We start from the raw sequence: 15,046 nt of genomic DNA, 5'->3' as shown, positions 1-15,046 counted from the left end.
TCTCGATGTGTTTGGGCCTTGGTCAGTTGTTACACGTCGTACGAGAGGCGGCCAAGCCAATAGTAAACGTTGGGCAGTCATGTTCACTTGCATGTCAATCAGAGCCGTCCACATAGAGGTCATCGAGTCCCTTGACACGTCAAGCTTCATCAATGCCTTAAGACGTGTTATGGCCATCCGTGGTCCTATCAAGCACATACGTTCAGACAGAGGTACTAACTTTGTTGGTGCAGCAAAGGAATTAGGAATACCCTCAAATCTAAACTATAAGACTCTCGAGAGGTTCCTCAGTGACCAAGGCTGCACATGGTCATTCAACCCACCTCACTCTTCACATATGGGAGGATCTTGGGAATGAATGATTGGTCTAGTACGGAGAATTCTTGACTCCACTCTTCTTCAAGAAGGAGCAGCGAGACTCACCCACGAAAGTCTCATCACCTTCATGGCTGAAGCTGCAGCTATAATTAACGCAAGACCCCTGGTTCCAGTTCCTAACGACCCTGAGGAGCCTTTGTTATTGACTCCAGCTACTTTACTTACCCAGAAAACAGGACTGTCCAGTGCCCGTCCAGGAGGATTCGACGCGAAGGACCTCTACAAGCGCCAATGGAGACAGGTACAAAGTCTTGCAAATACTTTCTGGGACAGGTGGCGCAAACAATATTTGTCTACCCTGCAGCCACGGACGAAGTGGCAATCTACTAAACCTAATCTGAACATAGGTGACCTTGTTCTTGTGAAAGACTGTCAGATTCACCGGAACCAGTGGCCACTTGGTCTAGTTACCGCAACGTTCCCGAGCAAGGACGGCAACGTCCGCAAAGTTGAGCTAAGGATGACCAAAGGGAATGAACCTAAGACATTTTCCAGACCGGTATCTGAACTGGTCCTATTGTTGCCTTCGGAAGAAAGGAGTAGTGACATCCGTTGATGCCAGACGGCCATCTAATATTGTTACCCTGATTATCTCTTTGCATAATTGCAGGTTTCTCAGTATGGATATTCATACCTTTATTTGTTTGTGATGCGTTGGCTCCCTCTAGCGGTCAGAGTTATGTTGGCAGTTCAATCTTGTTTTTGTATTATCCATGTCTGATTCTCCTCCTCCTTTGCAATGCATTATGGTAGCTCAGCCTCCATTTCCCTCCATTTTTCCTTTCACTTTCTTCGGTTTGCCTTCAAGGAAAGACGCTTCACTTCATCCCCCTTGCGATTGCATTGCCGGTATGTCTTTATGCTTCCTATAGATATTTCTGCTCTATATTAGCTTAGTTTAACCAGTTGTACTCCTAGTTTAGTCACTAGCCTTCTAAATGTTATGCATAATGTATATCATGCGTATTATGTATCTGTTCTATGCCATGCACTGATTCTATGTATATCATTGTTCACAGTTTCACCGCATCAATATACCACTACGTTTAATAAAGCACAGACTCAACCACAGTCTCCTTATTGGACCCCGGTATAGCGGTTTAGCTGACTGTATAGCTACGTATGAGCCTGCCTCAGCTAGTGAGGACAGAACAGCTATAGAAAATTAATTCACATCCCCCTCAGTGTTTACCACAAAGAATTGGTTGAAATAATGGTAGACGCACAAGAAGGGGTTATCATTCCCGAAAAGCTATTGGAAGTAATTGAAAATCTAAAACCCAAATTGCCCACTTTTTACCTTATCCCCAAAGTCTATAAAAATGCATTGGACCCTCCTGGACGTCACATAGTGTCCGGTAATGAGGGACTTAGTGAATTAGTATGCCAAATTGTTGATCATTTTTTAAAACCATTGGTGACATCTTTACCCTCACAAAGTTTGGACACTACAGCGGCTCTAAGAAGATTGGACCAATTACATCTTGAGGACAACATGGTCCTGGTCACGGCCGATGTTGAGGCTCTTTATACCTCAATTCGCCATTCCCAGGGTCTTAGTGCGGTAGCATGGTTTCTTAATAACAGTAATTTGGACTCCTCTTTGTCCACATTTATTTTGATACTTTTGGAATTCATTCTAAGGCTGGGTTCACATTGCGCTAGGGCAGTCCGTCTAACGGACACGTTTTTAAGTAGGCAAAATGCAATATAACGGACATTGTAACGCACCCATAGACTTGCATTTGTATGACGCATCGTAACGCATGTCAAAACTGGCATGCGTTTGCAACATTCCGCTTTTTTATGATGCACCTTCCAACGCGGCCTGCAGCATTTTTGGGTCCGGTCAAGCTAACGCAAGAGTAACGGAAGCGTTAATTCTGCCATTAAAGTCTATTGCTAATGCAGCCAGACGCAAATCAAGCAAGATATCCAAATGAAACCATGCGTTGGATTGCGTTAATGAGGCTAGTCCATGTGGTCATGTGACAGGAAATATGATTTCAGCCATTTTGGAGCATAGACTCTGCAAACACACTCTGAAAAGCCAGCAACACAGTGTGTGTATCTTGTGAGTCAGAGGCAATGTAAGTACAATTCTATGTATTATATTTTTATGTATACATCATTTGAGTGTGTAGTGGCCGTCGGATGTATGTGTACTAAATGTATTGTTTTGTTTGTACAAAGATGTCGAATAGTGAGGGATCGAGCAGCAGCAGCGTGTCTGCAGTCTTCTCGTCACAATCAGTAGACTTTCGATTTAAAAAGCCACAATAAATGTTGTGTGTCATTCGAGTGTATTGAGGTAGTCATGTGTAATCATGTTTTTATTGCAAATAGGAATCTTCTGATCCCGAACCTGCCAGGCCACCCCCCAAAAACGTGTCCAAAGTGTCCAAGAAGGTACATGCCACAAATTATGTGTCTTTTTACACATAAATTAATTAATACAAAAATTTTATTTATTTATTTATTTTTTACTACACTGTAGGATGTTGAAAAAGGAAAAAAAAATCAGCCTACAGTTGGGCAGACAATACGCCTGCGCAATATCACAGTCTGTAACTACGGTTAAAAAAATCACCAAACGAAGTGTTAGGAGTCGAGTTTCCTCTGCTGCACAGGGGGAATCTCGATCCGTGTCTGCTGCGGTCTCCCATTCGGTATCGGCCGCAGTGGGCTCTGCTCAGCGGAGACGTCGCTCCCAGCGTCTCGCTGGGGCTGATTCGGTGCATAGGGTCACGACTGCCTTTTCTGGCTTTCCTATGGTACCCTGCACTGATCTGCGGCGAGCGAGCCTCTCTGGGACTAAGTCCTTGTTTACTCACACTGAGCATGCCCAGGGCAGGGTCTCCCATTGGAGGTCGAGGGCCACATGTTCGGTCACATGCTCAGGTGCTGCAGTACATTCCATTGGTCCTTCTGGAAGGTCCTGAAAGGGCAAAACATGCTCAGGTACTGCAGCACTTTCCATTGGTCCTTCTGGAAGGTCCTGAAAGGGCAAAAACTTCAATAGCAGCTTCCTGTGCTGCAACTATATAAACTGCGCATGACCGCATGGCCATGCGCTAGTATCGTCTTTTGCTATATGCTTTGCGCCAATGTGGTCATGTGTTTGTATGTGTTCAGGGATCCGGCTGAAATAAGCCCCTAGAATGCTGGGACCTCCGGCGAGGAGATTGTGTATAAGTGTGTTCAGGGACCCGGCTGAAATAAGCCCCTAGAATGCTGGCTCCTCCGGCGAGGAGATTGAGTATGCATGCATGACCACTCACTGCTCACATCTGGGTAGTTGGCCTGTGCCTCTGTGAAAGTCTAACAGGGCACAGAGCTCACCTCTCGTGGTTACTCTGTGAGGCTAACAGAGTTAGTATATACCGCCATATAGAGCCGCCATTATTTAGCAGCAGGTACTTTCCTGCACGGTGGATCCCGGGATGCGAACGCACCAATTCCTTTTAATAAACAATATATTTGGTGCGTTCCGCCAACCCTAACAGTATACTAGCGCCAGGATCTGGCTAAGTAATGGCGGATGAACAGCGATTGCAGGGGTACATCCAGCTGCTGGAGGGCCGGTTGGCGTCTCTTGAGCGTGCAACCTCGGCGGTGGATGTTACCGCAATAGCTGTTCAGGCTGCTAGCGTGGCTGCAGCAGCTTTACCCACTGCCACCTCTGTTCCGACCCTATCTCACCTTCCTTTGCCTGAGAGATACTCTGGGGACAGTAAGTCCTGTAGGGGTTTCGTGAGCCAATGTGGTATACACCTCGAGCTTCTGGCTGCACGTTTCCCTACTGAGCGGGCAAAGGTGGGATTCATAATCTCTCTCCTGTCGGACAGAGCGTTGGAGTGGGCTACGCCGCTGTGGGAGCGCAACGATCATGTGGTGCGGAGTGTTCCTAGGTTTCTGGACACTCTGAAACAGGTCTTTTTAGGACCTCAAGTCACCCATGATACAGCGCTCCAACTGCTGGCTTTGACTCAGGGTTCAACCATGGTCAGCCATTTTGCTGTTCACTTCCGGACATTAGCGTCTGAGTTGGAATGGCCAGATAAAACCCTCATTCCCGTATTTTGGAGGGGGCTGGCTGACCATGTGAAGGACGCTTTGGCCACTAGAGAGATTCCCGCCACACTGGAGGAGCTCATAGCCGTATCTACTCGTATTGACCTCCGTTTTAACGAGCGGAGGTCGGAGCGAGCCCAGTGTAGGCAGAGGTTTCGGCTGGCTCCCACCTTCGCCAAACCTTTGGAATCTCCAGTCCAGGCATCCGAGTCACATGAGGCCTTAGAGGTGACACGAGCGGGATCCAAGTCTCAGTCTGCCCGTGCACCTAAGGTCCGTCATGTTTGCCAGCAGTCAGGACACCTTGCCTCCAAGGGTCCTCAGCGGTCGGGGAAACGTCAACGTCTAGTGGCAGTTGGAGGAGGTACACTAGACATGGCGACGTTTGCCTCAAAGTTGTCCTTCAAGGGGACAATTACCATAGGCCCATCCACTCTTATGGTCGAGCTATGCGTGGATTCTGGGGCAGAGGGTAACTTTATGTCTTCCGCTTTTGCCCAGCGTCACGCAATACCCTTGGTGATGCTCGCCAAGCCGGTAACCGTTCGAGTGGTAAATGGGTCAACACTACCTTCACAGATTACCCACCAAACCATTCCTTTCACGCTATCTGTGTCTCCATCACATCAGGAGATAATCTCCCTATTAGTCATTCCTGAGGGAATTGATGAGGTCCTGTTGGGGATACCATGGCTTCGCTACCATTCTCCTCATATTGAGTGGTCCTCTGGGAGAATTTTGGGTTGGAGTAAATCTTGCGAGGGTAGATGTCTGAGGGAGTGCGTTCAGGTTGCTACTACACAGGTACCCGCAGATCTTTCCTCTCTCCCCAAGCACTATTGGCCCTATGCAGACGTGTTCTCCAAAAGAGCTGCGGAGACCCTTCCGCCTCACCGCCCCTATGACTGTCCTATTGACCTCTTGCCTGGTGCTGAGCCTCCCCGGGGTCGAGTCTATCCGTTATCTCTCCCGGAGACGGAGGCAATGTCCCAGTACATCCAGGAGAATCTGGCAAGAGGATTCATTAGGAAGTCAGTGTCACCGGCAGGGGCAGGGTTCTTCTTCGTACAGAAGAAGACTGGAGACTTACGTCCATGCATAGACTACAGGGGTCTTAACGCCATCACCGTTAAGAACAAGTACCCACTACCCCTGATATCTGAGCTGTTTGATAGGCTACGGGGAGCGAGGGTATTTACAAAGTTAGATCTGCGGGGTGCTTACAACCTGATTCGCATCCGTGAGGGGGATGAATGGAAGACGGCTTTTAACACCAGGGATGGGCACTATGAATATCTGGTGATGCCCTTCGGGCTCTGTAATGCCCCAGCCGTTTTCCAAGACTTTGTGAATGACATCTTCCGGGATATGCTCACGCCTCGGTCGTAGTCTATCTGGATGATATTCTCATCTTCTCTCCAGATATTGACTCCCATCGGAGAGATGTTCGCAAAGTCTTCGACCTCTTACGGGCAAACTCCCTCTACGCCAAGTTGGAGAAGTGTGTGTTTGAGCAGGAGTCCTTGCCTTTCCTTGGTTATATCATCTCTGCCCAGGATTTGGCTATGGATCCTGCCAAGCTACAGGCTGTAATGGACTGGCAAGAACCCCATTCTCTTAAAGCGGTGCAGCGCTTTATGGGGTTCATTAATTACTATCGCCAGTTCATTCCACACTTCTCAACTTTGGTAGCTCCCTTGGTTGCCCTCACCAAGAAGGGAGCAAATCCCAAGTTGTGGTCAGAGGAGGTCTCCAAAGCCTTTCTCTCGATCAAGTCACACTTCGCTAGTGCTCCCATCCTACATTGCCCCGATGTTGATAAGCCATTTTTCTTGGAGGTGGATGCCTCATCCGTTGGTGCTGGAGCAGTCCTTTTCCAAAAGGATGCTCAAGGTCGGAAGCATCCTTGCTTCTTCTTCTCCAAGACCTTCACACCAGCGGAGAGGAATTATTCCATCGGGGACAGGGAGTTGCTGGCCATGAAGTTGGCTTTTTCGGAGTGGAGACATCTCTTGGAGGGAGCTCGCTTTCCCTTCCAAGTCTTCACTGACCACAAGAACTTGGTGTATCTGCAAACGGCCCAGCGGCTGAATTCTCGCCAGGCTAGATGGTCCCTGTTCTTCTCCCGGTTCCATTTTACTCTTCATTTCCTCTCCGGGGAGAAGAACGTTCGTGCTGACGCTCTCTCCCGCTCCGTGGTGTCATCGGAGGAGGAGGAGGAGGAGCCTCGGCTTATTGTCCCTTCTGAGAGCCTGAGAACTGTAGCTCCGGTTTCGCTAGAGTCTGTGCCCCCGGGCAAGACTTTCGTACCAGCTAACTTGCGACCGGAGGTTCTCTCTTGGGCTCACTCCTCCAGAGTGGGTGGGCATTTTGGGACCAAGAGGACATCTGACCTTCTGGCGAGAACATACTGGTGGCCGCATATGGCCCGAGATGTCAAGGACTGTATTCAGGCGTGCGTTTCTTGAGCCCAGAATCGGTCTCCTCGGCAACGGCCTGCTGGGTTGCTTTACCCTCTACCGGTGGCAGACAGGCCCTGGGAGATGGTCGGGATGGACTTTGTGGTGGGTCTACCCAAGTCGCGTGGCTGCTCCATTATTTGGGTTGTCACTGACCACTTCTCCAAGATGGTGCATTTGGTGCCGCTTCCTCGGTTACCCTCAGCACGGGCCTTGGCGGTGTTGTTCATTAAACACGTTTTCCGTTTGCATGGTATGCCTGATAAGATTGTCAGCGATCGGGGTCCCCAGTTCGCGTCTCGGTTTTGGAGAGAGCTCTGCCGTTTACTCAGCATAGAGTTAAACCTCTCCTCTGCATGCCATCCCGAGACGAATGGGTTGGTGGAGAGAACCAACCAGACTCTGGTGACATATTTGCGACATTTCGTCTCTGCTAGGCAGGATGACTGGGCATCTTTGCTACCTTGGGCGGAATTTGCCCTGAACAACGCCGTAGCCGATTCCACTGGTCAAACTCCTTTTCTCCTTAATTATGGCCAGCATCCACGTGTCCCTGTGCCCATGCCCGTGTCATCCACCGATTCTAGGGTGGCAGACTGGGCGGTGGAGGCACGTGACATCTGGGACCGCACACAGGATGCCATCCGGGCCTCCAAGGAGAGAATGAGGGTTTCGGCTGATACACACCGGCGCCCCGCTCCGGTCTTTGCTCCTGGCGACTTAGTGTGGCTCTCCGCCCGTAACATCAGGCTGCGAGTTGAGTCCACTAAGTTTGCTCCTCGCTACATTGACCCGTTTAAGGTTCTGGAACAGGTCAACCCTGTGGTCTACCGTTTGGCTATTCCTCCACGCCTTGGTATCACCGATACTTTCCACGTTTCCCTCTTAAAGCCCGTTCATTTGTCCCGGTTTTCCGAGTCATCTGCTGGGACATCGGGTTCATCCACGGATGAGTTTGAGGTGAATGCTATTGTGGGGTGCAAGGTGGTACGTGGCAAGAAATTTTATCTGGTGGACTGGAAGGGTCACGGCCCAGAGGATAGAACCTGGGAGCCTGTGGAGCACATTCGGGCTCCGCTGCTTATCGCAGCTTTTGAGCGTAGTGAGGCTCAAGGGGGGGGGGGCCCTAGTAGGGGGGTAATGTTAGGAGTCGAGTTTCCTCTGCTGCACAGGGGGAATCTCGATCCATGTCTGCTGCGGTCTCCCATTCGGTATCGGCCGCAGTGGGCTCTGCTCAGCGGAGACGTCGCTCCCAGCGTCTCGCTGGGGCTGATTCGGTGCATAGGGTCACTACTGCCTTTTCTGGCTTTCCTATGGTACCCTGCACTGATCTGCGGCGAGCAAGCCTCTCTGGGACTAAGTCCTTGTTTACTCACACTGAGCATGCCCAGGGCAGGGTCTCCCATTGGAGGTCGAGGGCCACATGTTCGGTCACATGCTCAGGTGCTGCAGTACATTCCATTGGTCCTTCTGGAAGGTACTGAAAGGGCAAAACATGCTCAGGTACTGCAGCACTTTCCATTGGTCCTTCTGGAAGGTCCTGAAAGGGCAAAAAATTCAGTAGCAGCTTCCTGTGCTGCAACTATATAAACTGCGCATGACCGCACGGCCATGCGCTAGTATCGTCTTTTGCTATATGCTTTGCGCCAATGTGGTCATGTGTTTGTATGTGTTCAGGGACCCGGCTGAAATAAGCCCCTAGAATGCTGGCACCTCCGGCGAGGAGATTGTGTATAAGTGTGTTCAGGGACCCGGCTGAAATAAGCCCCTAGAATGCTGGCTCCTCCGGCGAGGAGATTGAGTATGCATGCATGACCACTCACTACTCACATCTGGGTAGTTGGCCTGTGCCTCTGTGAAAGTCTAACAGGGCACAGAGCTCACCTCTCGCGGTTACTCTGTGAGGCTAACAGAGTTAGTATATACCGCCATATAGAGCCGCCATTATTTAGCAGCAGGTACTTTCCTGCACGGTGGATCCCGGGTTGCGAACACACCAATTCCTTTTAATAAACAATATATTTGGTGCATTCCGCCAACCCTAACACGAAGGATCCTCCCTGTGTAGAAGTTATTGTCCTATTTCACTCATCAATATAGACGTAAAAATTTATGCCAAAATGATCGCTAAAAGATTACGTTGTCTCCTGCTTCACCTGATAAACGAAGACCAGGTAGGATTCGTTCCGGGAAGAGAAGCTAGAGATAACACTATAAGATCCATTTCCTTGATAGATAGAGCAAACAGGACAGGAGATCCTATGTGTATATTCTCAATCGACGCCGAGAAGGCATTTGATAGGGTGGGTTGGGATTTTATGTACCAAACGTTAGAGGGTATTGGATGAAAACGGAAAATGTTGAGGAGTATCATGGCTCTTTATGAGTCCCCATCTGCACAGATCAAAGTTAATGGCTCCTTATTAGATTCCCTGCGTATTCGAAATGGTACAAGGCAGGGATGCCCTCTGTCACCTTTGTTGTATATATTAACTATGGAACACTTGGCCAATGCAATCCGTAATAATTTATCAATAAAAGGGGTAAAGATGCTCACAGAAGAACACAAGTTGGCACTTTTTGCTGATGATGTGCTCATGTTTATTACCTCTCCTATAACCACTATACCCAATATTTTATCGGAATTGCATTGCTTTGGCCAACTGAGCAATTTTAAAATAAACTCACACAAATCTGAAATGCTAAATATTTCTTTATCTCCTGCACTAGCTTCTCAGTTACGCTCCTTCCCGTTTAAATGGCGCTCTGATTCCCTCATGCATGTAAAGAAGCTGCGGAGACACCATCACGTGTTTCTCGACGCAAGCAGTGAATAGCCAGGCCTTTCCCCGGGAAGGAACAACCACGGGAAGGGCAGCATCCTATGAAGGAATGCCACCTATGCCAAGCATGGTATCCATCCACAGACAGCTGTTTCGGGGTTTTTGCCCCTCATCAGTGTGGAGTAGGAATCTGGCTATTAGGAGCAGTGCCTAGTAAAAAGGCTATAAAGGTACAGATGATTGGCCTCGGGGAGACCAAAACATCCAACACCGCGGAGACACCATCACGTGTTTCTCAACGCAGTGATTCCAGAACACTGCCCCCATCCCTTATGGGAAATATGCAGATGCATGTAAAGAAGCTGCGGAGACACCATCACGTGTTTCTCGACGCAAGCAGTGAGTAGCCAGGCCTTTCCCCGGGAAGGAACAACCACGGGAAGGGCAGCATCCTATGAAGGAAAGCCACCTATGCCAAGCATGGTATCCATCCACAGACAGCTGTTTCGGGGTTTTTGCCCCTCATCAGTGTGCATCTGCATATTTCCCATAAGGGATGGGGGCAGTGTTCTGGAATCACTGCGTTGAGAAACACGTGATGGTGTCTCCGCGGTGTTGGATGTTTTGGTCTCCCCGAGGCCAATCATCTGTACCTTTATAGCCTTTTTACTAGGCACTGCTCCTAATAGCCAGATTCCTACTCCACACTGATGAGGGGCAAAAACCCCGAAACAGCTGTCTGTGGATGGATACCATGCTTGGCATAGGTGGCTTTCCTTCATAGGATGCTGCCCTTCCCGTGGTTGTTACTTCCCGGGGAAAGGCCTGGCTATTCACTGCTTGCGTCGAGAAACACGTGATGGTGTCTCCAGAGCTTCTTTACATGCATCTGCATATTTCCCATAAGGGATGGGGGCAGTGTTCTGGAATCACTGCGTTGAGAAACACGTGATGGTGTCTCCGCGGTGTTGGATGTTTTGGTCTCCCCGAGGCCAATCATCTGTACCTTTATAGCCTTTTTACTAGGCACTGCTCCTAATAGCCAGATTCCTTAGGCTTTATATGTGCAATGTAATACACGGGTGTTCATCATATACACTTGTTGCACAGCCTTTGTACTGCACAAATTAGATGTACGTTTAACATATGTGCAAAATTTTTTCCATCTAGCATATTTTTTGCTTAATGTTAATCCAAGTGACATTTGTTTGTTTTGTCTTGTCTGTCCGTATGGTCTGCTGAGTGGTACTTTTTTCTTCCTCACGACAGGGCCTACTAGGGTTAGTTGGGGCTAGTCTACGGTGAGCGGGGACGCCATTGCGCAGGTTTTATAGGGTGCCAACCTCCGCTGTAAAGTATGGTACAGATAGTTGGCCCTATAGGGAATTGGTGCACTCTGTATCTTTATTAGCAGCCATACGTGTTTTTAGGTCGTGTATGTTGTACTGTTTTATTATTATATTTAGTAATTGTTAAGTTTTATTGGTGTCATTTACTGTACCTTTAGTAGTGTCATATATCGGTGAGCTACTCCACTTCCATGTTCCAGGGGTATCAGATATCTACATCTGATCCTCCAGTTTTCTTTTTGAAATGGGAAAATGACCTGAATAAACCGATAACGCTGGAGGACAGGAATAAAGGTACCGTCACACTCAGCAACTTTGCAACGAGAACGACAACGATCCGTGACGTTGCAGCGTCCTGGATAGCGATCTCGTTGTGTTTGACACGCAGCAGCGATCTGGATCCCGCTGTGCCATCGCTGGTTGGAGCTAGAAGTCCAGAACTTTATTTTGTCGTCAGGTCGGCGTGTATCGTCATGTTTGACATCAAAAGCAACGATGCCAGCAACGTTTTACATGGAGCTAACAACCAGCGAGAACCATAAGTGAGTCACCATTATGTCACTGGATCGCTCCTGCATCGTTCTGGAGTTGCTGTGTTTGACGTCTCTACAGCGACCTAAACAGCGACGCTCCAGCGATCGGCTCATTGTCTATATCGCTGCAGCGTCGCTGAGTGTGACGGTACCTTAAGACTCTTCTCCACACATTCAGATCCTCATTATGTGTAGACTATCAAGAGAGAGGTTACAGACTCTTAACTCATTGGTACAGATGCCCAGATAACATTCATACCATGTTCCCAAGTACCCCAGATACGTGCTGGAGGTGTTGGAAGGAGAAGGGATCATATACGCACATTTGGTGGTCTTGCCCGCCCATTAGGGGTTTTTGGGAGGATGTCTTTGATCTTCATAATAAATTATCCCTTTATAAAGCTCGTCCTACAATTGAAGTGGCTATGCTGTCTATTTGTGATCTCTCCATAGCCAAGTTTAAGAAAGGCCTCTTTAGACATTTTTTGACAGCTGCACACAATTTAATACCCCGTTACTGGAAGCAATCAAATTCCCCTTCAAGATCTGAGCTTGTGGCAGAATTGAACCATCTCTTCAGAATGGAACAACTAGTTGGTCAGGACACGGGAACCCTGGACAAAGTACTAAACATATGCACCCCTTGGATAGTGTTTAGAGAGACCACAGAGCTGACCACTTGGCTTAGCTAATCCCTGGGATACATCATCGATATCTTCAGTCATGTACTTCTTGGGCAGTGAACAAATATGCATTAATACTAATTAAAGGCTGAGTTAGACGAGATAGCGGAAGCCGTACCCTCCCTCCCCACTTGTTTCTTCTTCTCTCTCTGTTCTTCCTCACTTTCTATTTCTAGTCCATTAATTGTAATACTGGTTAAAATTTTGTTATGGTTATGAATAGGAAACAATTTGGATATCCTACTCTAGCATTGTACCTGAATCTAGTTAATGGAGACAAAGGAGCCATTATATAGGTTTATACGGATAAGTTTATTGTATTTTCTCCTGGTTAAAGTACTAAAAATCCAAATGTTACCTTAAGTTGTATTTATGCGCTACCATTGCAATTTGACATGTATCTATATATGTGATTTCATTTAATAAACTTGATTTACACAAACAAATCACCAAACTTTGGCAATTACAGCCTTTAAAATGTTTGTGGTAATTTTTTGTGTACCAATGTTTATTATGTATATTTTTGTTCATCCCAGGTGGTTGACCCCGATGACTGTGAGTCGAACCTCATGAGCATTGATTCGACTACTGTTCAGTCTACAGTTGAAATAATGAGGATTCGTGATCAATTTGCAAATTACTTCATACATGAAGGTCTTGTTCCATGGCCAGACATACACGTGTGAAAATGTTAAAGCCTGTTTATATTGGTGCAATGTGTGGGGCAATTCTTTGTTATTTTTTATTTTTTTTAGCTTATATAACCTTAATAAATTTTAAAAAGTTCAATCCATACAAGAATATGAAATGTTTAATAATAACAACAAAATTTACTAAAAATATTTTGAAGACATTGGTCATCCAACCTGATTGTTGGTAGACATTTTAACATACGAGATCCCATAGGGGTTCATGTCTGGAATCAAAATTGTGCAGACAGATGCATGCCTTCACTACATGGTCCACATTTTCAGGTTGCAGTTGCATGCAAGTTAGTAAGATATGCCATTATGCGGTCAAAATACCAAAGGCCCTTTCCACATAACGTCTTGCCCAGCTCAAGCGATAATTAAAAATGCATCTTGTGTAGTTTAGACTATGGCTTGAGTCCGGCTTTAGGAGATTGCATCCGAGTTGGAACGCCTCATCCCCAACTAAAACATAGGGCAAACTTGGGCCTTCGGTCCCCGGAAGTGGTCGTGCTGAGGGTATGTTGAAGCTGTTGCTGTACAAGCATTTCCCCATGTTTGACTCTTTGAAGACTCTGGAATCGTTCGTCCGTCCATATGCACCAATATCCACAGCAACATAACGGTATCTAGCATCCGCAATAGGCATCAATACAATGGAAAAGTATTTCTTATAGTTATAGTATAGGGATCCACTATGCACTGGTTTCTGAATCCGAATGTGCTTTCCGTCCACGGCACCAATGCAATTGGGGAAATTAGCCACATCCTCAAAATGTTTGGAAATCGATAGCCACATTTCTGTTGTTGGGGCTGGTAGCACAAGTGGTTGTAAATTGTTCCAAATGGCATCACAAGTTTCACGAACTAGTTGGCAAATGGTTGATTTCCCCAGTCGAAATTGAAAATGCAGTGAAGCAAAAGATTCTCCAGTAGCCAGATATCTGTCGACAATCCCCCCCCCCAAAAAAAAAAATTAGCACTATGGACATATTGTAAAGATTTTTAAGGACAACTAAAATAAAGGCAAGTTAAAATGGAATAGGACAATTGCCAAAGTGTACATAATTAAAAGACATGCTCCACGATAAATTACATCCTGTCTTTGTCAATAGAACAATGTTAAAAAAAGGATAATTACCTCAGAGTCACCACTAAACGTTGCTCCGCACAAATACTATCACAGAAAGTGCTGCGCTGATGATGTATCTCATCCTTCACATTTGAGAGCAGAATATCAAAGGTTTCAATGGACATCCGAAGATAACGTTGAAATTTAAAGGAATGATCCGAAGCTGAACATACAGGATGTAAAAGGCACCATATGTATTCCGTAAAACTTCACTTCATGGATCCAGTATCTCCTTTGGGAAATATGCCTTCTCTACCGAAGTCGCAACTGCATCACGTGAAATCTAACAAGCTCAGACACAAACATCTTGCTTGCAGAAGTTCACTCAATGCTTTAAAAATGGAGAATGTTTATCCACACACACCCAACGCTGACAAAAGAGCAAAAAAAAAAAAAAGAGAACAACTTTATTGACAGTGCCTGAAGGCAGACAAACGAATTCTTCACGAACGGACATCAAAATGACATAACACAGTCACATGCGTTAACGCAAGCGTTAACGTGAAGCCAAATTTTCACCAAATTTGGCTCATTTCACTACATGCGTTTAACGGATCCGTTAAATGGATTGTACTAAACGCAATGTGAACCTAGCCTAACACACAACTGTTTCACGTTTGATCATCAAGTGTACCTCCAGCTACAGGGCACAGCAATGGGGGCAACTTGTGCACCCTCCTATGCAAATTTATTTTTAGGTTTTTGGGAGAGGGAAATTTTTCAAAGCTCCCCCATTGCCGGTGTTTCTAGAAAGTTCATGACTGGATTAGGTACATAGATGATGTGATGTTTGTGTGGGATGGCCCTATAGGGGAACTTCAAACATTCATGTCGGCATTGAATGATAATGACTTGAATATTCATTTAACGTATACATATGGGCAGAGAGTAAATTTTTTGGACATTGACATTACAGTACAGCATGATGGGTTGATTCTTACGGACATTTATCGAAAACCTACAGCC

Source organism: Ranitomeya imitator, chromosome 3 (assembly GCF_032444005.1).
Source record: "Ranitomeya imitator isolate aRanImi1 chromosome 3, aRanImi1.pri, whole genome shotgun sequence".
Classification (NCBI taxonomy): domain Eukaryota; kingdom Metazoa; phylum Chordata; class Amphibia; order Anura; family Dendrobatidae; genus Ranitomeya; species Ranitomeya imitator.
This window is presented reverse-complemented; position numbering follows the sequence as displayed.